Source organism: Callithrix jacchus, chromosome 6 (genome assembly GCF_049354715.1).
Source record: "Callithrix jacchus isolate 240 chromosome 6, calJac240_pri, whole genome shotgun sequence".
In the NCBI taxonomy this organism is placed as follows: Eukaryota; Metazoa; Chordata; class Mammalia; order Primates; family Cebidae; genus Callithrix; species Callithrix jacchus.
The window spans coordinates 92421747-92443490 of record NC_133507.1 but is presented as its reverse complement, the minus strand read 5'-3'; the positions used below and the strand labels follow the sequence as shown (position 1 = coordinate 92443490).

General features: G+C 38.4%; 1 long non-coding RNA gene across 2 annotated transcripts; it reads right to left on the bottom strand.

Moving 5' to 3' along the window:
* Nucleotides 1–4885: 4885 nt before the first annotated feature.
* Nucleotides 4886–16084, bottom strand: LOC144576668 (uncharacterized). Of its 2 annotated transcripts, XR_013518962.1 has the most exons (3): nt 15959–16084; nt 8259–11829; nt 4886–5308 (listed from the first exon to the last, which is right to left on the bottom strand). It is a non-coding gene; the product is annotated as an uncharacterized LOC144576668 (long non-coding RNA). The 2 variants fall into 2 exon arrangements; XR_013518963.1 differs by lacking the exon at nt 8259–11829 and having other exon boundaries at nt 15807–16084.
* Between the last annotated feature and the right edge of the window lie 5660 nt (nt 16085–21744).

Here is a 21744-nt window from a genome sequence, read left to right as displayed (position 1 = left end):
ACTTCGGATGGTCAAACATTAATGGAAAGGCACTAGTGAAAACTAATTCAGAAAAAAAAAGATTTGGTAGCAGGAAATGAAATATTTCATGTTGAGCTGCAATTATCTCTGAAAAGTAGAAGGGAAGTTATTAGTTTAGAGTATACATGGAATTAGATGTGGAAGCTTTGAGAAAAGTAGAGGTTTATAAAATTAAAATAGTTGTTGTCAATAACGTGAAATAGAACTGATTAAAGAACAAAGCAGACATGATTGCCGAGGAGTCTCTCAGATGAGTTCACATTAATCCCTGTAGTCTGTTGTTTCATAATAACTCATTCTAAAGCAATCTGCATATTGGATTCACATGGGGTCCTTTAAGACACATCAAGTCCTGGGTCCCACCTGCAGAGATTCTGTTGTAATCACTCAGGAGTCTGACATCAGCATCCAGATTTCAAAAGTTACCCAAGTGGTTCTCAAGTATCCTGAAACTCAAGAACTATCAACCAAGATAGAATGTTCATCACCTTTATTGTGTTCCACAAAAACTTACCCATGTAAAGCATTTGTGAGGATAGAAAAGTTTATTGAAAATTAAAAATTGAGACTTGAATCGGCAAACAAATTGAGTCAAATTAAATTCTGAGTTTTAAAACTTTCCTATGGCCACCCCAAGGGCTTGGAACTTTCCCTTGGCCTTTACCCCATTGTCTCCAAACTCAAATAATTTCACTAACTCCTCTCCACCTCTGCAGTCTATGCTTTCTGCATGTCTCTTCCTAGTCTACCTGACTCTGGGAACTATAGGTTGCTGCAAAAGTAATTGCAGTTTTTGCCATTAAAAGTGATGTCAAGAACTGCAAATTACATTTGCACCAACCTGATAAAGCTTCTGAATCCATTACACAGAGTGATTCTACTCTCACTAACAACCTGGTGTTCCATCTTCCTTCAGCATGTATTATAGCTATTCATCATTTTTGGGAATTTTTAAGAGGCAACATTCTCGCATATAATCTGGTTTATAGAACCAGGATAAAAGGTCAGTGCTGACTCCAAAGTTTCCCAGGCCCAGGAGCTCCTCAGAAATATGTGGCAGATACAGACTTGCAGGATAAAGACAAGATATTTATTCTTTTCTCATTCACTCCAAAGATAGCTAGTAAAGACCTACCATCTCTTAGTCCGATTAAGGAAAAAAGATGAACAACAAACAGATACAATAGAGTGTAGTCCATATAATGGCTTAGGATACATAGGAATTACACAAGTACAATAACATCTGGACAAACTTGAGGAGGTGAGAAGAAGGGAATTGAGAGAGACAGCATTACAAGAAGTGAAGAACCCAGGGTTTGAGCTAGCCTCCTGAATCCACATGTATAGAGTTGTAGAATTGGAGTACTGCAATTGGATGTTAGAGATCATCCAATCTAAGCACGCTTTTTTACAGATTAGAAAATAGAAGTCTCATAGTCTAGGAGTTTAACTGAACTGCGGAAAGTCTCATAACAAGTCAGGTGCAGTGCCAGGATTAAATTGGAATCTGGGTTAATTGATGACTGACCCAGTGATACTCCCTCCACAGGTGAGCTTCTAAGGTTCTATGAGCACTGCTGCAGGAGGAAGTAGGCCAGCAATAGGGTCACTGTGGCAGCAGAGGCCTGAACCTTCATGGCTTACCTCTCTGTCTGCAAAGTGACTGACTCATTTCAGCCCTATCTGTGTACTCTGCAGTGCCTCTGCTCAGAGGGTACCAATGGGGGAAAAGCTAAATAGATAATTTGGCTTGAACATGGAGTATAAAGGAAGGGCACATACTGAAAATAGGAAGGAGAATGAGAAACCTGAAACAGGAACCAGCCTAACAAATATTGAATGATAAAGCAGGTGTATTGTATGGCTTTAGAAAATTATAAGATAACAAAGAAGAGCAAATAAGACTAGAAAACAATGACTTTGGGACCTTGTGTCTGAAATAAGTGGAGAGACACTTTGGGGAGTGGCAGGCAACGAAAACACATCTACCATCAGAGGAGGTGACTCAGAGAAATTCAAAACGCCATTAAAAAAAAAGTCTACCTCAAATACATTCAAGTGGGGAAGGGTAGATCATTCACTCTCATTAAAAGCTGGCTGAATTGTATGAAAACAGTTTTGAATGGGGCAGCTCTACTGACAGCTATTCTCTCTTTTCCTTTTTACTTACCCAGTACTATACACTACCATAGTGACATTCTCCACATTCAATTAGTTAGTTTTACAATTCCCAGTTTCCACATTTGTAATTATAATCGTGGAAACTTCTTTGTTTGGAGAAAGATGTCCTTATATGAAAACAAAACGTTTCCCAAGCATCCACTAGTTCATCCAGTAAGCAATTTCTTCATTATACACCAGAGGTCAGTATTGGATTATTAATTCACACAAGCTATTAATTTTTATTTTTCTAGTAAAAAAATGAGGAACAAAATACCACAGATTGTTATTATGTTAGAACTTTGGTGTTAGTTCCTTAAGCAACTATCATCTGTGCGGATATGCATAGATCATGAGTGACTTAACAAAAATGCAAAAGGAAAAGAAAAAAGCATCACAATAAGGTAGGCTTTGTTCTTCAGAAGACATTCAAAACTCAGTCCAGGCAACTTAATTACACAACGTTTACATAAAAGTTACTCTTATATGTGAGAAATGTTCACAATAGCAATATTAACGGACATGCTGGCAGTGAATTGAGAAGATAATGATACGTTTTTAAAGCTTCATTCAAACCTGCATATCTACAATAGCATATCAATTTGGGGTGGCCAAAGTTAAAGATAATTTTGACAAAAAAAAAAGAGGGGCCCAGCAGTAAAATAATGACTGTATTTCCCGAGGCTTTAAGATTCAATGGAAAGAAGAAAAGCCTAAAGGCAGATCATACTATCATGCTGACTACAGACATATTAAAGCCTTTCCACAGAAAGAGAAGAGATTAGTCTTGTTTTACTCTAGTCAACAAAGGGCAGAATTATAGAAATGGAGATTGCAGCTGCATATAAGATAGAATTTTAAGGCTCATAGCTATTCCAGCATCTTTGCTTAGGGTGCCCTAGAGAGTGCCAACATCGAGTATCAGAACAAACTAGACGAATGCCAAAATCTCTTATATTCTAAGGTTATATGAGAAGGTGATTATGATACCAAAGAGCAAATATTCCACAAATTCCAAGCATCTTTCCAGGAATATATATTCAGGTGCCATCTGCTTTAAGAAGTCTCCCTTAATCTGCCAGAACACAGTTTGCTCGTGCTTCTAGCACTTTGGCTATATACTGTCTTTTGTCATCTTTTGAGCCATATTGTACATTTATATATTATTTAGCTTTGTGTTATTATGTCTTCTCTAAAACCAAGATTCTTCTTTTAGGAATACATGTTATTTTATCCTCTGTGACACCTAGCACAGTACAATGGAGTTAGTAGATACTCAGATAATATTTGTAGTCTGAACCTATTTTCTTATCTAAAAAGTAATGAATAAAAACATCCACTTTACCTGCCTCACTGAGCTGTTTTGAAGATCGAATGAAATAATATGCCTGAAAGCACTTTGAAAAGTATAAAGTGTTTACAAATGTAAGGCATTATTATTTCAGAGGGGGGTTCTCTCAGTTTTAACCTTCATGTCATAAAGGAATATTTTTTAAAACTTAACCTGAAAAAAAACCCTGTCCCTTCTGGGCACAAATTATAAAACTCCCCCCCAAAATGTGTATATTTTTGTTTGTTTGTTTCTAAATAGTATAATGAGCTGTGGTCTTTCAGGGAAAATGCTGCTCTGATAGAAGTAATCCACAATGTAGAAAATTGCCCTTGTGTACTTTCAGGAAAGAATTGCAAACAAATGAGCTATTTTGTCTTCTCAAGCAAAGGGACTTCCCAAGCATGGGTGGCAGCTGTTCACGTCCATCTGGTCAAGAATTCAGTAAGATCATAATGTTAAAGTTGCTCAAATGCAGACTTGCACGACAGCCTGCAAATGTTCCTTTAGAGACAAAATGGTTTCTCAGGCCAATAATCTGCATATTTAAAAGTCTCTAAATACAGGTTTATAGAATAATTCATAACAGCTTTAAGGAACTATCATGGTACACTGGGAAAGTCATCCATATTGCAGGATAGATTTCCTTTGTTGGCTAGAGAGCATTTGTGTATAATCTCCCTTAACTGTACAACGATTTTATAAGTAGTTCTTTTATTTTTTTAAAGCAACATTTTGGGGCAAAATATTGTGAACAAATAAGGAGGAGGACTATATCTTTGAAATCCCTTGTTAACTTCCAAGTGAAATTTTAAACATTGACTAAGACATGTATGTTCATAAATGAGGGAAAAGAAATAATTAACTCAATATTCATTAGAGCGTCTCAGAAAATAAGAAAGAGAAAAGTGATAGAACTATAATCTACAATCTACCCTAATCGTATATTTCCATCGCTTCTTAAAATTTGTTTAGTATTTTAATGTGCTGTTTCTTATTATATGTGAAGAATGCTGTGAGGTAACATGTCTATGTTTTGCAGATGAATAAACTGATGTTAAAAGAGGTTAAGTGACTGATTTTTGTGCTTCCATTAACTCAAAAGCACAACTAAAACTGCACTTAGGATTGCCACTCCTGTCTGGGGCCATGACCTCAGTCCTATTTTCTGCACGTCTCTGGCTGACCTCTGTCCACCCAGGGCCTCTGAGTGCTCCCCTCACCTTGGCCTTCCTCCCTTGTTTTAGTCTAACACCTGTCACCTCTCTTCAGAATCCTCATGAAACTTCAGGAAAATTGACTGGGTATGACTTGTTTCAGAATTATCCTCCATTGTGCTAGGGCTGATTTAGAATTCAGAGAAAGAAGCAAAAGTACTTGTCAAAGTGTTTATTCTAGAGGTAAGCTTAGAGGCACCATGGCAATCCACACATTTCCCTAGGATGTCTTTAGAAGTACCTGATACTGCTATCTCAGGCCCAGATATTAACCATCAGCTGAAGGCAATGGGCAGCCTTCACATCTCAGAGTAAAGACTGTTTTAGAAGTCCGTGGGCAATCACTAGTCATGCAGGGAGTTCCAGGGACCTGCCAGTTGTTCATTTCATGAGTTAGGAGGCAGTACGGACATCACGGTGATCTTTTCCACTGGAACCACAAATTTAAGTCCACTCTGCTACTCAGCAATTAATGCTGACTTTTGAAAATTATAAAGTGTTTATCATCATGGTCTCCTTCCAGGTCTATCAGTGCAGTCAGCTCAGAACACTTTCATTCCTTCAGTATATCCAGCTCCAGCTAATCAGGAAGGGAACAAAGAAAACAGGTCAACATTTGATTCAGAGGTTTTGGAAAGAAAGTAGACCTAGCAACAAAGTGACCTAATGTCATCAGGGTCCAGGGTAGACCATCTGGGGCTACAGGGGAGAGAAGCCAGTTTCAGAAGCTGTCTATTATAAGCAGCTCCAATTAACATCTTAGGACCACAAGACAAATTATTATTGGTATTTGGAGGCAAAAGGTCTTATATGCTCTGGGCCTGGGTGAATGTCTGGGTCTAAATCACAGTTCTCAGAAAGGCCCTCTGGGTCCATTCCCAATGTATTAACAAAATGCCTGAAACACAGTGGGGTTTGAACAAATGAGAGTTGAATGAATGTTTATGGAAGGACAATTGTCTCCTCTTCTACTATATCCTATTGAGAAAGGTTCTCGGAATTCCTGGTTAAAGTATTGCACAGGTTGAGCATTCCTAATCCAAAAATCTGAAATTCACATTTTTTGAATGCTGACATGATGCTCAAAGGTCATGCTCTAAAGGAAATGCTCATTAAAGCTTTTCAGATTTCAGATTTTTGAATTTGGAATGTCAACCAGTAAGTTTAATGCAAATGTAAATTTTTTTTAAAATCCAAAGTCCAAAACACATCTCATCCCAAGAATTTTGGATAAGGGATACTCAAGCTTGTTTGTTCTGTCATCAAAAATGAGCCAGGTGTGGTGGCTCATGCCTGTAATCCCAGCACTTTGGGAGGCTGAGGCAGGTGGATCACTTGAGGTCAGGAGTTGGAGAGCTGCCTGGCCAACATGAAAAAACTCTGTCACTACTAAAAATAAAAATTAAAAAAGTAGTCTGGCATGGTGGCGGGCTAATTTTGTAATCCAAGCTACTCAGGAGACTGAGGCAGGAGAATAGCTTGAGCCCAGGTGGCAGAAATTGCAGTGAGCTGAGATTATGTCACTGCACTCCAGCCTGGGTGAGAGAGTGAGACTCTGAAAAAAAAAAAAAAAAAAGAATGAGCTTCTTCAAGAGAGAATTAATTGTACCTTGTTCATGTCCATCACTCCCATGGATAATATGAAAACTCAGCCCTTATGAAACTCCAAAACTGAGTAAGGACTCAGTTTTTTTAGAATGAATAGACCAAGTAAGACCAATTACTTATTGCCCTGTAGCTCAGGTGAGAAAGGGCTGGAATTTGAGAAAAGGCCTTATTACTGAATAGGATCTGGGTGGATGGATTCCATCACAGATGTAAAGCAAGACTACAGTAGCCTCTCCACCAGGATTAAGTAACAGCAAGTTGTAGTGCAGGTAAGTGTATATCTACAAAGAGTTGCAAATGAAGTGTTGGCCTATCCAAACAGATGGATGCAATATGAGACTATTCATCCTTTTAAGAAGGATAGCAAATCGCAATTAGGAATATCAAAGAAGGGTCCAAGACAATGGTCCAGGATCCAGGACTGGCATACTCCTTCCTGAGGACGATGACAGGTAACAAAAAAGGATCAAGCTGAAGCTCAGGAATAAGACTTGGGTGCCTGGAGAGCAGGAGACTAAGGAACAGACAGAGATCCACTTACCAGAACCAGGGTATTGCCTCTACATGAGTTCAGAGACAAAGAAAAAATGATGAAACCACAGAATGTAGACATGTAGCCATGTTAATCTGCTTAGCATAATTTCGGGATTCATGCTGAAAGTCAGGGCAATGGTAAGGCTGCAGGAGGGCTTTAGGTGACCACAGCTCAGGAAGGAAGGGCCCTTCAGAGACTAGAAACTAGGCCTGAGCTAAAACATTTGCAATCTTGGATTCACTTGGGGATGTTCATTCTACTAACAAACAAATACCAATTTAATTTCCTGATGTTTACTTCAGAAGGTTTACAAGAACTAATTTCCTGGGAAGTTATTTTTTTAAACACCCATTATAGAAAATTACTTTTCTCACTTGTGAACACCTCTAAAAAAGGAGTATTATTTATAAAAGTTGGTACCTGTTGAACTATTAGAGAGTTGCGGGGAAAAGCCTTCACAGGGTTCACAAGAAAAAGCCTTCTCCAACTATGCCTTACAGATGCATTCCTAAAATAATGACTTGACATATTTATATGTACATCTTTAGTTTAATATCTTACCTAATTGTCCAACAAACTAATTCAATGTTGTTTGCAATGCATTAAATGAACAAAAGATAAACCGGGTAATAGAGAATCCAGAGAGCCTAGTGGCCCATGAAATCACTGGATTTGCAAAGTGGTTTTCTCTTCAGCGCTGTGCACTATCTGAGAACAAAATCTGTTGGCAAAGCACTTTAGTGGCAACCAATGGATTAGTATATAGAGACATTAGGAATGCCACATGGGGTCCAACCAATGTTCCATCCAGGCCAGCCTAGTGCAAAGGCAACCTGAGAGGATTTTGGAGAGTGAGGTTGTCTGATGTGACAATCGGTTTATAATGTTGGAATTGTTTAACATATCTTCCCGAAATCACTTTGTGAACATGTAACTCTGATCTATCATTTTGTACAAATCCCTTGGCCTTTTCCCTCAGCTCTCCCTCTTTGTGTTAGAATACCATAAATGTAATGCCCAGTATGTGAAGAGAAAATTAACATTCCCCTTTTTTTACTTGCAGACTTCCAAACATTTCCAACATTTCCTGAAACCTTAAACTCTTACTGATTCTTTAAACTATTCCCATTCCACTTCTCTCTGCAGCAAGTAGCTCTCAATGTGTAGTCCTCAGGTGGGCAGCATCAGCTGGAAAAGTGCTAGAAATACACATTCTCAGGCCTCACCCAAGACCTGCTGAATCAGAAGCTCTGAGGTGGTACCTCACAACCTGCATTTTAACAAGCCCTCCAGATGACTGTGAAGCATGCTCAAGACTGAGAACTACTGCTTTATGCTCCATTTACCCACCCACCCTCTGGCAAAAATAACGACTAATTGCATTTACCTTTTAGTTTGATGACTACTTATCTTAGTATCTTTTAATTCACCTGATGTTTCCATTGGTAACAAAGCCAACAAAAAGTTGTACATTTAGTACACTGGAATACAAAATAAGAGTGAAGGAGAGAACATTGGTAGTGAAATCAACAACTATAAAGCAGTTTGGGGCAATTCAGTTTAGGGATAGGCATTATACATCACAAACCCAATGAGCATCCCATCATAAAAGCATAGCTCCAAAGCTGATAATGTCAAGTGAAGACCCTTAAGTCACAAAAAGAGGATTAGTTCACATTTATTATTTCCAAATTTCCCTTACCAAAGCACAGATTATTAAGGCATTTTGAGACATTTCTAACAAAATAAAAATAAGTGTGTTTCACAAAGAGTGGAGCAAACTGAAATATATGAAATATTTGCTTGTTTGAATATCTGAAGATACTAGAAATGTGTTTTTAATTTACTCTATTTGTCTTATATGAAATGTGAAACAATACTATAGATTAGCTTTTAAACATGTTCCAACTGATGCATGTTGCGACTGCTCTAGCCCCGTTGCATAGGACAAGTCTGAAGAAGCTTGTGATTTTCAATCAAATTTTATAAGGACACAATTTAATGTATTTAATCATCATGGTGGCCACTCTTTATAAATGACTTTTTAACAACTTAAATGCAAACTTCACAACCTTTGCCTCATAGCGAATTGTACCTCACTACCAGTAGAAGTCTGATTTTCTGTTTGATGAGTGCTGAAAGAGAATATGTGTGCCTGTGTTCTGCTGGGCATTGCTGATCCTAGGTTACCTGTGTCGCAGGCTGGCACGATGGCAGAATGAATATCTCTGAGAATTTACATCCTGGCAGAGGCAAATTTTTCAGTCAACTAAGGAGTAAAACATTGTTAGATTCAATTTGAAAAAAGTTAAAATGTTCTCAAATTCTTTGTCATCTAATATTTGATATGTTTTTATCCATTCAGTCACTCTTCTCTGGTTTCAAATAGAATTTTTAATAATAAATATGTACCCATTCTTTCATCAAGCTGTTTATGTTCTTTACATTTCTGTTCTTGATAATTATATGCTAGTCTTTGAATATGAAGATAATGCTTCTGACCCAAGATTCACAATGCATGTGCCTCAAGTTGTATTTTACAAGAGAAATAAGTTTATATTGATCCAATGCATTCTCTTTCCCAGTCCTCATGTGACCAGTAGCACCAACTGCAAGACTGCCTGTCATCTGAGTGTGGCTTTCAACCAAGCACATGTGGGAATTCAGTGATGGCCCCTGCCGTGGCCTCATTATCAACAGGAACCAGCCAAAGACAGTGGTCACTCTTTATCCATGTAAACAGACATTGTAATTTATTTTCAAAAACTCCAAAGGACAGCATTTAAAACCATCATTAATTCCAGAAATCTGTGCTGTGGGATGATGACAGCTGATAAACCTGGGAGGTTTACAATGGTTAGATTGTCAGAAGGGATTAAATGCATGTTCTAATAATAAAAGAACAAGAAAAAAGAATGCCTTGGTGATGGGTGAATTTAAAATACAGTGGTACATGTTAGGAAAAACAAGAATCAATCTGTGAACTCTGAAACAAAGGGGGATATGGTTCTGAGAGAACTAGAGGAACTGGACTTGAGACCCAAGTTTAAAATTTACTCAATTTATTTTTGTATAGCTACTTTAAGTATGGAAAATTTAATTTTATTGTTATAGATAGTAAGGCATAATACAGAATATAAAGTCCCTTAAATTAAGGTGAGCATCGATCCTAGTTTTCTTGGCACTCTTATATCATGCTAAAAGTTCCTGTGTGAATATTAACATTTCTCCCTTCATTTTATAATTTTATAAATGTCTTGCAGTGTGTGTAGCTTTTGTTTCTATCCTTGTTTGTTTTACAAAAATGAAATGATAGCAAACATGTGATCCTGAAATTTTTTTCACTGAATGTGTATATTAGAATCTTAATTTTTCTTATTATTGAAAATAATTTATTTTTTAACCTACTTCCTACTTCTCATTAAATATAGTTATTTAATCATCTATTAAAACCATTTGCATTGTTTTAAATTTTGTGCTACCTCAAGTAATTTCACCACATTCTTTTAACCTGTAACCGCACATATATTTTAGTATTTCTGTAGGTTAAATTTTTGGAAACGGTATCAGACCAAAAAAATTAACATTAAAATTATAATCAACATTCCTCAATATAGACACGTTTTTGAATCTTCAGTTTAATCACTATCATAAAATTTCAACTTTCCTTAATAATACTTCTAATTTAAACTAAGGGCCGTGAAGATTTCAATATGAGGGAGGACAAAGTGTGAAATATTTTGTTTTGTAATTTATTTGTTGCAAAAACATCACTGCTGTTTGGAAATTGAGAGATTGTCCTAACAAGATCACCATGGACAACAAATGTCATGAACGGCCTGCCCACACTGAAGTTTGAGAGCCTTGGGAGACTTGAGACATCTTCTAAGACAGTTAAAGGAAGTTTATTTGTCTTTTTTTTTTTTTTTTGAGATGGAGTTTCGTTCTTGTATGGAGGGCAATGGCGCGATCTCGGCTCACCGCAACCTCCGCCCCTGGGTTCAGGCAATTCTCCTGCCTCAGCTTCCTGAGTAGCTGGGATTACAGGCATGCGCCACCGTGCCCAGCTAATTTTTTGTATTTTCAGTAGAGACGGGGTTTCACCATGTTGACCAGGATGGTCTCGATCTCTTGACCTCATGATCCACCCACCTCGGCCTCCCAAAGTGCTGGGATTACAGGCGTGAGCTACCGCGCCCAGCCCTATTTGTCTTTTTATACAATGTAGCAAAGCAATATGTTAAATTACATAAGAACACCAAGTTTTCTTACATATAAAACTAGAATAACCTATGGAACAAAGCTGTTCCATGTAACTAAGAATTCATTAATCTTGAGCTTCCAGGACTTTATGAAATCGGTGAAACAGCAGGTTATACTCTCTCATGTGCAACTAGGGCTGCTGATGAAAAAAAAATACAATATTTCAGATTCACCAGCAATGTGGCTTCACTGCTGGGTGTGAGAAACACACCAGCTCTGACTCAGAGATGCCTTCTCTTGCTTGTCTTCTTGTTGTTCTGGTGCTGAAGCCTGTGTCCACCCATAGCTACCTATGACAGAGGGCGTGGGCACAAACGCCTTCCCTTTCTCCCTTTATTCATCCCTCTATCCTTCTTCCTCCACTCCCCCCACAACCCCAGCTCTTTCCATATCACCCACAAATGGCAAGTACAGGCCCTGAGGAAGATACAGATGACTAAGACGGAGCTTCTGCCTTTGACAAGCCCATGATCTATTCTGGGAGACTGATATATAATCAGAGGATCAGACAGCCTGATGAGCACCATGATTCTTTATTCTTAGAATAAAGAAAATGTGGCAACTCATGTGTTGCTAGGAGGAATCAGGACAGCTTGCAGAGCACCCGGCATTTGTGATGTGTCTGGAAGTTCATTGTCTTTGAGTGTAGGAGAACACTCTTGGGGCGCTTAGACTGGACCCAGGAACCCCGGACCCTGCATCAAAAATAGGCTGCTGAATGGAAGGCAGGTGACATTGTCGCTGCCCTCAGTCACAGCCCTGGCTTGCCCAGAAAGCAAGAAATTATTGCTATGGGTGGTGTGTACTTGTACCTAAAGATGTCACTGCTAGCTGAAGGAAATAAGCTCCTGAAAATTCTAAATAAATCCTGTGAAACTATCCTTTATAATACTGTAATGGGAAATACATGACATAATGCATTTAGCAAAGCCTGTAGAACCATGCAACACAGGGACTAAACCCTAATATAAACTCCGGATGTTAGTTAATAATAATGCATAAATATTGGTTCATCAATTGTAACAAATGTACCACACCAACACAGAATGTTAATAGGAAAAGTGCATAGGCTAGTGGGGGGAGAGTATACAGGAACCCCATATATTTTGCTCACATTTTCTGTAAACCTAAAACTGGTCTAAAAATAAAAATATATTAATTTTTTTAAACACCCTGAAACAGTATGTCTACCTTCTCTTAGCTTCCTGCCTTTGTGAAAATAAGAGCAGGATTTTGGTTTTCCTTCTTTAGGACAATAATATTAAAAAAAAAAAAACTCCTCCATTACTGTTTATATATCTAATTATTTATTTAATAACTGGATCTATTAATGAAGGTAGAGCGGATATCCTGGCAAATTGGAAGTAAGAATGAGAGAGAGAGAGAGAAACAGAAGCATAAAGGATGCTGCTGAAGTTTTGGCTTGAGCAAGAAGAAGCAGGGCTGGTACTAGGATGAGCCAAGTGAAATGCTGAGAGGATAAAATTTAAGGAGGCCCTTGAAGAGCCATGCAAAAGCAAGGTCAGCCCTTTCTTGATACTCTGAATGCCTTAAATGTTGTGTCCAAGTGGCTGGCTTGCTTCACACTTGTCCTAGTTCTGATTGAAACAATGGGGTCACCATCCTTTGAGTTAGGGCAGGCTGAGCAGAATCATGTTTGGGGAAGTTGGATTGAATACAGAAGTCTGGTTCTGGACATGTTGGGTTTGAGATGGATGTTGAATGTTCAAGTGGAGACATCAGGTAGTCAGCTGGATCTCTGAGTCTATGTCTCAGGAAAGAGGCTGAGTCTAAAGTTATATATTTAGAAGTTACCACAAGACTAGAAGAATTCATGAAGAAAGGGAGTGTGGATGGATGGATGAATGGATAGATGATAGATAGATAGATAGATAGATAGATAGATAGATAGATAGATAGATAGATAGTCAAGGGAAGAGTTTCAAGGACTGAACCATGAAATACTGCTATTTGTCAGAAAGGAAAAGAGGAACCAGCAAGGAATCTCAAAAAAGAGCAGAAAGTAAGAGAAGGAACACTGGCAGTGTAGATTCCTGGAAGACAAGACAATGCTGCAAGGAGCAGAGAGTACTAAATCGTGTTTCATGCTGCTATAGTTGAGTTAGACAAAGCTTGAGACTAGAACTTCAGTGTTAGTAGCATTGAGGTCATTGACAATATTGACTAAAACATTTTAAGTGAATGGATGACATCAAAAGCTGAACAAAGTTCACTGAAGACAGAAGAAGAGAGGAGAGAAATTTGATTCTGCAAATACATAAAATTCTTTCAAAGGCTTGTTCTAGAAAGAGGAAGGGAGATAGAAAAGAGAGACAGAGTGAGAGAGATGAGAGAAGAGCCAGAGGGGGAAGAGAGGTCCAGAATTTAGTACTTTCCCAGTTTCTCCTACTTGCATCCCAACCCCTTATCTCTGGGTTTAGCAATGGGTACTTTGAGATTCTAGTATTTCTCTCCTCAGAAGGTGAGATGCAAAAGGGGATAACAACAACTTTGTTCTGATGGGTGGGAAAGATTCTATATGAGAGTTGTTGTTGTTGTTGTTGTTGTTGTTGTTGTTGTTGTTGTTTTTGAGATGGAGTTTCGCTCTTGTATCCAGGCTGGAGTGCAATGGCGCAATCTCGGCTCACCGCAACTTCCGCCTCCTGGGTTCAGGCAATTCTCTTGTCTCAGCCTCCTGAGTAGCTGGGATTGCAGGCACCTGCCACCGTGCCCAGCTAATTTTTTGTATTTTTAGTAGAGATGGGGTTTCACCATGTTGACCAGGATGGTCTCAATCTCTTGACCTTGTGATCCACCCGCCTCGGCCTCCCAAAGTGCTGGGATTACAGGTGTGAGCCACCGTGCCCGGCCCAAGAGTTTTTACCAAGACATATGTGAAAGGAAGTGGCAACATGTGGCAATTCATCTAAGATCAGCAACTTTTTTCTCTGTTTGAATTTGTTGATTTGGAAATTATTTGTCTGGCTCTGCAACTGAATCATCATTTGCTCTACCAGTTTTTTTTAAAATTTCACATGCTGATGCTAGTTAAGAAAGAATACATTTTAGTCTGTCAACTTTTGCTTACCAATGAGGATCTAAAAGTGTGTTCAAAGGTAATTTGAGCAGACTCTTTCAAGATAGTGCATCTTTTAGTAGATCCGCAGAACAGTAAATATAACTTAATAATCATGCCAAACATTTCTTTGCATTGTAAAATTGAATTGGCAGCTTTGCATAATAAAGGGCTAAAATTATGAACCACACAAGATTTGCCTGAAACTTGATTGTTCAGGCTCAAAATTCTCTACTGAATACTCTTGTGCTTGCTTTTGTATTTATCCATTTTCATGTAACTGCTTACAGCAGACATTTCTTTTTTTAACCTTTTTTCATAAAAATAAATTTTAATAAATATGCCAAAGCCACTCCAACAGCATCCATCACATCATATGTATTATATAAGTGCATATTTTACCATTATAATTGACAAATCAGCATTTATGAACTTGGTTCTTTATGGATGCATTAGGAGCAGTGTTTCTTCATAGAACATAATATTTCATAATTTCTTATTCTTTATTGCTTTCTGTGCTTCACAAACGTTTATAAAATGGGTTGCTTTTGAGGTGTGAAATGAATAATCATCAGAGGAAGTGTATTACAGACAAGAAAGTGGAGTGAGGATAATGAAGCATTTGCATTTTTTTCTCAAGGTAGTGGGTAAATTTCAGCTCCATGGAAAATCTTAAGAAAGAATCCAGCAAGAATGAGATCATGAAATGTTAGCTTTCCCAAGTAGAAATTCCATAATAGAACTATTAAATTGCTGCTTACAAATTTTATCTTCCAATTTCTACTTGAAATTAGGAAATTGAAAGGGCCAGAAGGACCTTGGAATTCATCTAGTCTGAACTCATTGGGCATAAGGAAAGGTAGGCTGAGCCATTCTGCAAGGCATGCTAATATGACAAAGAAAATAGTAGAACCTAAGGTTCTGCATTACTGTTTCAGGTGTTCATCTGCTACAACAAATGTTCATCAAGCACCTCGTAGGCATAAGAGATCATTTAAACCCACTCCAAAGGGTACATGGTTGAGGAAAACACTCTTTGCCTTTGCAGAAATCACAATCTAATATCAAAGGATATGCTAGAAATTTCAGTACCTAAAACACAAGATCTAATTTGTTGAGTATCATGAGAATGATATAAGAGTTTACGAATGGAGAGATACAATGAAGTTTGAGCAAGCCAGTATACTTCTTGAAGGAATAGCACTTAATTTGTGATGCACAGGTAAAATCTCAGTAAAGAAAAATGAGGAAGAAGATGGTAAGCCTGGCAGAAGGAATATATTAGCAAGTGCAGGAAAATATGCTCCAATAAAAAAGAGCAAGTAGCCTAAGCAAGTAGCCTAAGGATTCCAATTTAACTTTATATGTTTCTATCATGTTATTCCATGACCATAAATTATGGCAATAGTCTAAACGAACTTGAATATCACACCAAATTGCCTTGTCTTATGTATTAATTCACTCAAGTCTCTAAGAAGAAAATAACCTGACCCCATTCTCTGAGATTTGAGGGGGAAAAAAAAGTTGTGTATCCTTCGCTAAAGTTTTTTATGGATTTTGGAAGGAAAGAGGAAAAGAGGACGAATGTGTCCTCACCGTGTGTGTTAATTGCTCTGAAAGCCATACCCTGCCCCTTTTCCTGCTCTGCTCTGAATATTAGTCTCACAATTAGGTTTAGCTAAGTGAAGGTAGAGGAGCAGGCATCCAAAGGGTGGAAGTGAAGGAGAAGTCAGACGATTTCTTCTCACTCTCTGCACTTGGGGTCGCATCTCTTCTCTGGTTTTGGTTTCTGTTGCGCAATCTTTGCCATGGTTCCAGCTTAGCAGCCTCGGCATTTCCTAAGAAGTTCCTTCTCCATGATTCCAGGTCCTACTGAGGCCCCGACTCAGAGAATTCCATAGTGCTGCCGCCTCCCTTTGAACTCCCTTTCTGGTATCATAGAGACGTTCTACTGTTGCTAACCTCTGGGTGCTTCACATTTCCTCATTAACCCTTTCAAGTATTCCAATATAGGATATTAAAGAATCATATTACTGAAATGTTAAAAAACATAACTGCCTTAAGATGCAATTAAACAAAGGGACCTAAACAAAGTCACCATGGATCTGCCCCTTTGTCCCCATTCCTGGACTCTTTTATGCTCTTTTTGGATTGTCTTTGCTCTCAGACCAGTTCTTTCTATATAGTTGGAAAGATGACTGTTGTTTAGCCCAAGTCTACATCCTTATGGCTCATAATCCAGGTGAAAAAGAGATTATCTGTTTTCCAGAAACCGTGTATTAAATCTCAAAGTTGAATTTGATTGATTTGCTAGAAGGTAGGGTGGTGAAGTTCTCTGGTCCGGGTCATTGTTGGGGGAATGAACTGAAATAACATGTCATTTCAGTCTAATTCAAGTTTTATGGAGGGAGGCATCGTGTTTACTCAAAAGAGGGATACTGGGCAAACAACAACTATCTAATACAGAAAGATGCTGAAAATTCTCCATTTGATCCTCCATTTGATCCACTCTTCACCCTTTTCTAACATGATTTTGTGCAAAGAAAGCTCACCTCCTTGGCCACTGTTTTCTTTTGCCCTCTAACTTTATGTCAGGTGCAGCCAATGGAGCACACTGCCATGGGACTGGAATCCCCTCGTTAACATTTGCAACTTCATGGCTGACTCCAGTTTGCTTTTTGATAATGTACACACTCCATTTCTTATAGTCTGTGAGTAATTGGGCCCTTCATAAGCCAATCCAAAGGGTAACTTAAAATTTTCATTCTGTTACCTCTCCTTGTACTTTTATTAAAGTGAATTGCTAGTTAATGACTGAGAGAGTAAAATTCCTGATCCAATTTTTTAACAAAATATATAGTTTTATGTGGAGGCAAATAGGAGTCTAGAGGGTACTTGGTCTCAATGAACTTTACTCCTCTGGGAAAGGTTAGCAATGGGGATAGGACTCAACAGAGGTACCCTCATTAGTCACCAGCTCAGATTGTAAACAGTGGGATAACCAGTTATAATTCTTTACCATAGAACTTTCTTTGGCACCAGATTCATGTAAGGATAATTCAGAAATGTAAATGGATAATAGCTTATTATCCAAGTCTCCCAGGGACCAAAAAAGAAGATGCAAAAATAAATGCTTAAAAGTAGCCAAGTAACTCTGATCTGGAGTGCTGAAGTTTATTCCCTTTCTACATCACTTCCATAATATCTCCATGCCCAAATGATATCCCAAAATACACTAGGAATTAGGAAGTCTAAGAAGTTAAATGGAAAATAATCAGAGGGATAAAGCACAATTAATCCTATAGACAGGAAAGGCAAATACACTGATTTAGCTGAGATTTGACACAACGTGGCAAAGCAAGAAGGGACATTGGAAAAGCTATACCTTGCTAAGAGAGAAAGTAGCTTTCTGCTCTGAAGAATCTATATATGTGCAGTCATAGAAGGCCCAATCCACAAGAGAAATGAACAGTGCAGTTCATGGGAAGAATCTAATGCAAGAAAGCATTTAATGCAGCTAAAGCACTGATCCTGAGGGGTGAAGGAAGAGAGATCTCTTATTTAATGGCAAGGTAACAAAAACAGAAATAATACTTTTTAAATTATTTTTAAAATCTTACTTGTGATGCATACTAATGTCCCAGAGTTGTATAGGCTTTTCTCCAGAAGTACCAATTCACAAAGGGTTATTATTATTACTTTTTATCATACTTTAAGTTGTGCAAAACATGTACAGAACCTGCTGGTTTGTTACATAGGTATACACATATACATGTGCCATCATGGTTTGCTGCACCCATCAATCCACCATCTACATTAGGCATTTCTCCTAATGTTTTCCCTCCCCTAGCCCTGCGCCCACCAGCAGACCCCGGTGTGTGATGTTCCCCTCCCTGTATCCATGTGCTCTCATGTTCAACTCCCACTTATGAGTGAGAACATGCGGTGTTTGGTTTTCTGTTCCTGTGTTAGTTTGCTGAGAATGACGGTTTCCAGTTTCATCCATGGTTATTTGAGAAAAGCTTAGAGTAAAATGAAGGAGAGACAAAAGCCCTCTGTGTTCAGTTTGTGTTTTGAGAGGGGTCCCTTTCTCCATGGTGCAAGGCAGTCACAGTGACGCATAGACAAAATAGCCATAATCTCCTTGTGTTCCTCAACAAAGTTCCAATTACTCCCAGCATCTTCACAACGAGAGAGAATGGACCTCTGCTAAGTGCAACATGCTTCATGGTTTGTGTTTATTTGCTTTTTTTTGCTGCAAGGTTGCAGCTTCCTTTATGGTCTACAAACACTTTGAGAACAGGGATGGTATTTACTCATCATTGTTCTCATTCCTTAGCTCAAGGCCTGTACACATAGCAGGTATTTAATAAAATGAGTTCTGTTAACCTAATATTTAAATGTTAATTTTTTTTCCCAGAAGAAAGACTTATTTAGGTCACACACATACACACACACACATACACCACATACATTCACACTCCAGAAACCTAAATCCAACACCACATGGACACACACACAAAGAACAATTGATGTAAAAATAACAATGGTAAATTGAAGGCAATAAAATGTTTATTTTTATACTGAAATTAAAAAATAAGTTATAAAGAAAGAAAAGTAGAGAAGATTGACATATGCAGAAGCTACAGGAAAATAGACCCACAAAGCATTATTTCATCTCTCCATGTACTGACTTTTTTTTCTAACATGGAGAATGAGGTAGGATTTATATTGTCCCCACTTTCTGATGGCTGCCGATGGCTACTTTTTCTGAGAATCTCACATATTGACCATAGATGTTGTTGTCACTAAATAAGCCACATTAATCAAACAAGAATTAGTGAAAAGAGGAAAAAGGTATAGTGGGTTGAATAACTGTCCCCTAACTTTATGTGCATCTGTGTCTTAGTTCATTTGAGCTGCTATAACAAAAGTGCCATAGACTAGGTAATTTATAAACAAAAAAAACTTAATCGCTCATAATTCTGGAGGCTGAGAAGTGCAAGATCAAGATGACTTTCTATTCAGTGTTTGCGGGGGTTTACTCACTGCTTCATACATGGTGCCTTCTTGCTGTGTCCTCACATGCAGAAAGTTGACCGAGGTCCCTGAAGCCTCTTTTACAAGGCATTAGTCCCATTCATGAGGAATCTGTCCTCAGGATTTCCATCCTTCCAAAAAAGCTGCATCTCTTAATACTTTCATATTGGGGATTAAGTTTGAACATATGGGCCAGGTATGTTGGCTTATGCCTGTAATCCCAGCACTTTGGGAGGCTGAGGCAGGCAGATCACCTGAGGTCAGGAGTTTGAGACCAGCCTGGACAACATGACAAAACCCCATCTCTACGAAAAATACAAAAATTAGCTGGGCATGGTGGCATGCACCTGTAATCCCAGCTGCTATGTAGGCTGATGCAGGAGAACCAATGGAACCTGAGAGACAGAGGTTTCAGTGAGCCAAGATCATGCCACTGCACTCCAGCCTGAGTAACAAAGCAGGACTCTGTCTCAAAAAAAAAAAAAAAAAAGAAGTTTGAACTTACGAATTTTGGGGTACACAAGCATTCAGACCATTGCAACCTGGAGCATCAGAATGTGACCTTATTTGCAAATAGAATCTTTGAGATATATTTGGGATATAAAAAGGATTCTGGTTTAAAATCACCCTGGATTTTCAGTGCATATGACTGCTGTCTGTATGAGAAGAGGGAAAAATACAGAGACACAGGGAATAAGGTCATTTGTAAACTCAAGCAGAGATTGGAGTTATGCTGCCACAGACCAAGAAATGCAAGGACCCACCAGAAGCTGAAAAAGGCAAGAAAGGCTTGCAGCCTTCCAAGGAAGGGTGTCCCGGCTAACACCTTGATTTTGAACTTCTGAGCTTCACAACAGTGGCAAAATACATTCTTGTTGTTTAAGACACCCAGTTTGTGGTACTTTGTTATGGTGGCCTCAGGAAATTAATACAGGAAGTTTTTTTGTTTAGCATTTTACAGGATATTGACTTGAGTAGGAACTCAGATTCCACAGACAGCTAGTTGGATGAGGTCTATGTATTAACACCACATTGAATATAAACTCTGTAAGTGGGAAGTCATTGTTCCCAGGAAGAGCAAATACTAATTCCAACTGTATTTATGGTGGTTGAGTTAGGGCCCTCTTAGGCTATGAAATTCCTGTGAAAACTACCTTATCAGCAGCTGTCTGACTGAGAGCAAGAATAACCTTTCGTCTCTTTTATGTACAGATTTTATGTAGTTAATTAAATGTTAATTTCAATTTTAAAAATCATACTAAAGCCATTTCTAAAAATATTTTTATTAGCCAGTTTTTTTAGGTCTTCAATAGAATAATGAAATCCATGAAAAATTCTCAGGTCTTCAGGATTTCATCTTGATATCTTATTTTTTTGTCAACCTGTAGGCTGAGGGAGAAACATTCTGCAGTTTCCCTTAGAAGAACTGCTTTGGATCCACCTTTCCACAGAGGCATTTTTGAGGATTTCTGTGTCTAGATTTCTCCCTGGGAAAACCAGGGATAAAACCATCAGTCACATTAATTGCAGCCCAGAGAATGTTCAGCTGGCATACATGACTAGACCAGTGGTAGAAGGCATACAGGACTTAGGATCTTACACTTCTTTACATTTGACCTTTACATTTCTTGTTACAGACTTGGTTTACTAATGTCATCATTTTACACAGGAAACAAAATGAAAATCAGGATAGTTAAGTGAATTGCTGAAGATTACACAGCTAGTAAATGGCAGACTGAAGTCCTGAGCCCAGAATAGCCCCCCTAGGGCTACAGGCCATGTTGCTTTTTTCAAAATGTGCTTAAGCCTATTTGCTTGATCACTCTCCTTCTTGAGCTCTAGAAGGGCAAACACCATCTGTCTGTTGAAAACAAAATGAGAGTGCCTATTTTTTGCCAGACACTGTGAGAGTAAACAGTGGTTTATAATCCAAGCTCAAACAGTGTACTGGGTGCCTAAAATTTAATAATTCTTTTTTTTTTTTTTTTTTTTTTGAGACGGAATTTTGCTCTTGTTGCCCAGGCTGGAGTGCAAGGGCGTCATCTCGGCTCACTGCAATCTCCTCCTCCCAGGTTCAAGCAATTCTCCTGCCTTAGCCTCCCAGGTAGCTAGGATTATAGTCATGAGCCACCAAGCCTGGTTAATCAGTAAAGACAGGGTTTCTCCATATCGGCCAGGCTCGTCTCAAACTCCCGACCTCAGGTGATCTACCTGTTTTGGCCTCTCAAAGTGCTGGGATGATAGGCATAAATTTAATAATTCTTTTACTTCATTTAGGTGGTCTGGTTGGATGAATGACAGTAATTTGCATATGTTTTTCACTCTTTTGAGAAACCGGCTAGCCCTGGGAGATGGGATGGAGTGAGAAGGAAGAACAGGCAGCATAGATTTTATAAATATTATCAAGGTCTTTTGGACATACCTTTGCAATAGCTTCCCTGGAAGTGATTTAAGTGTTCTGTGTTTCCACATGCCCGTGTTTTAGTAATTTTTC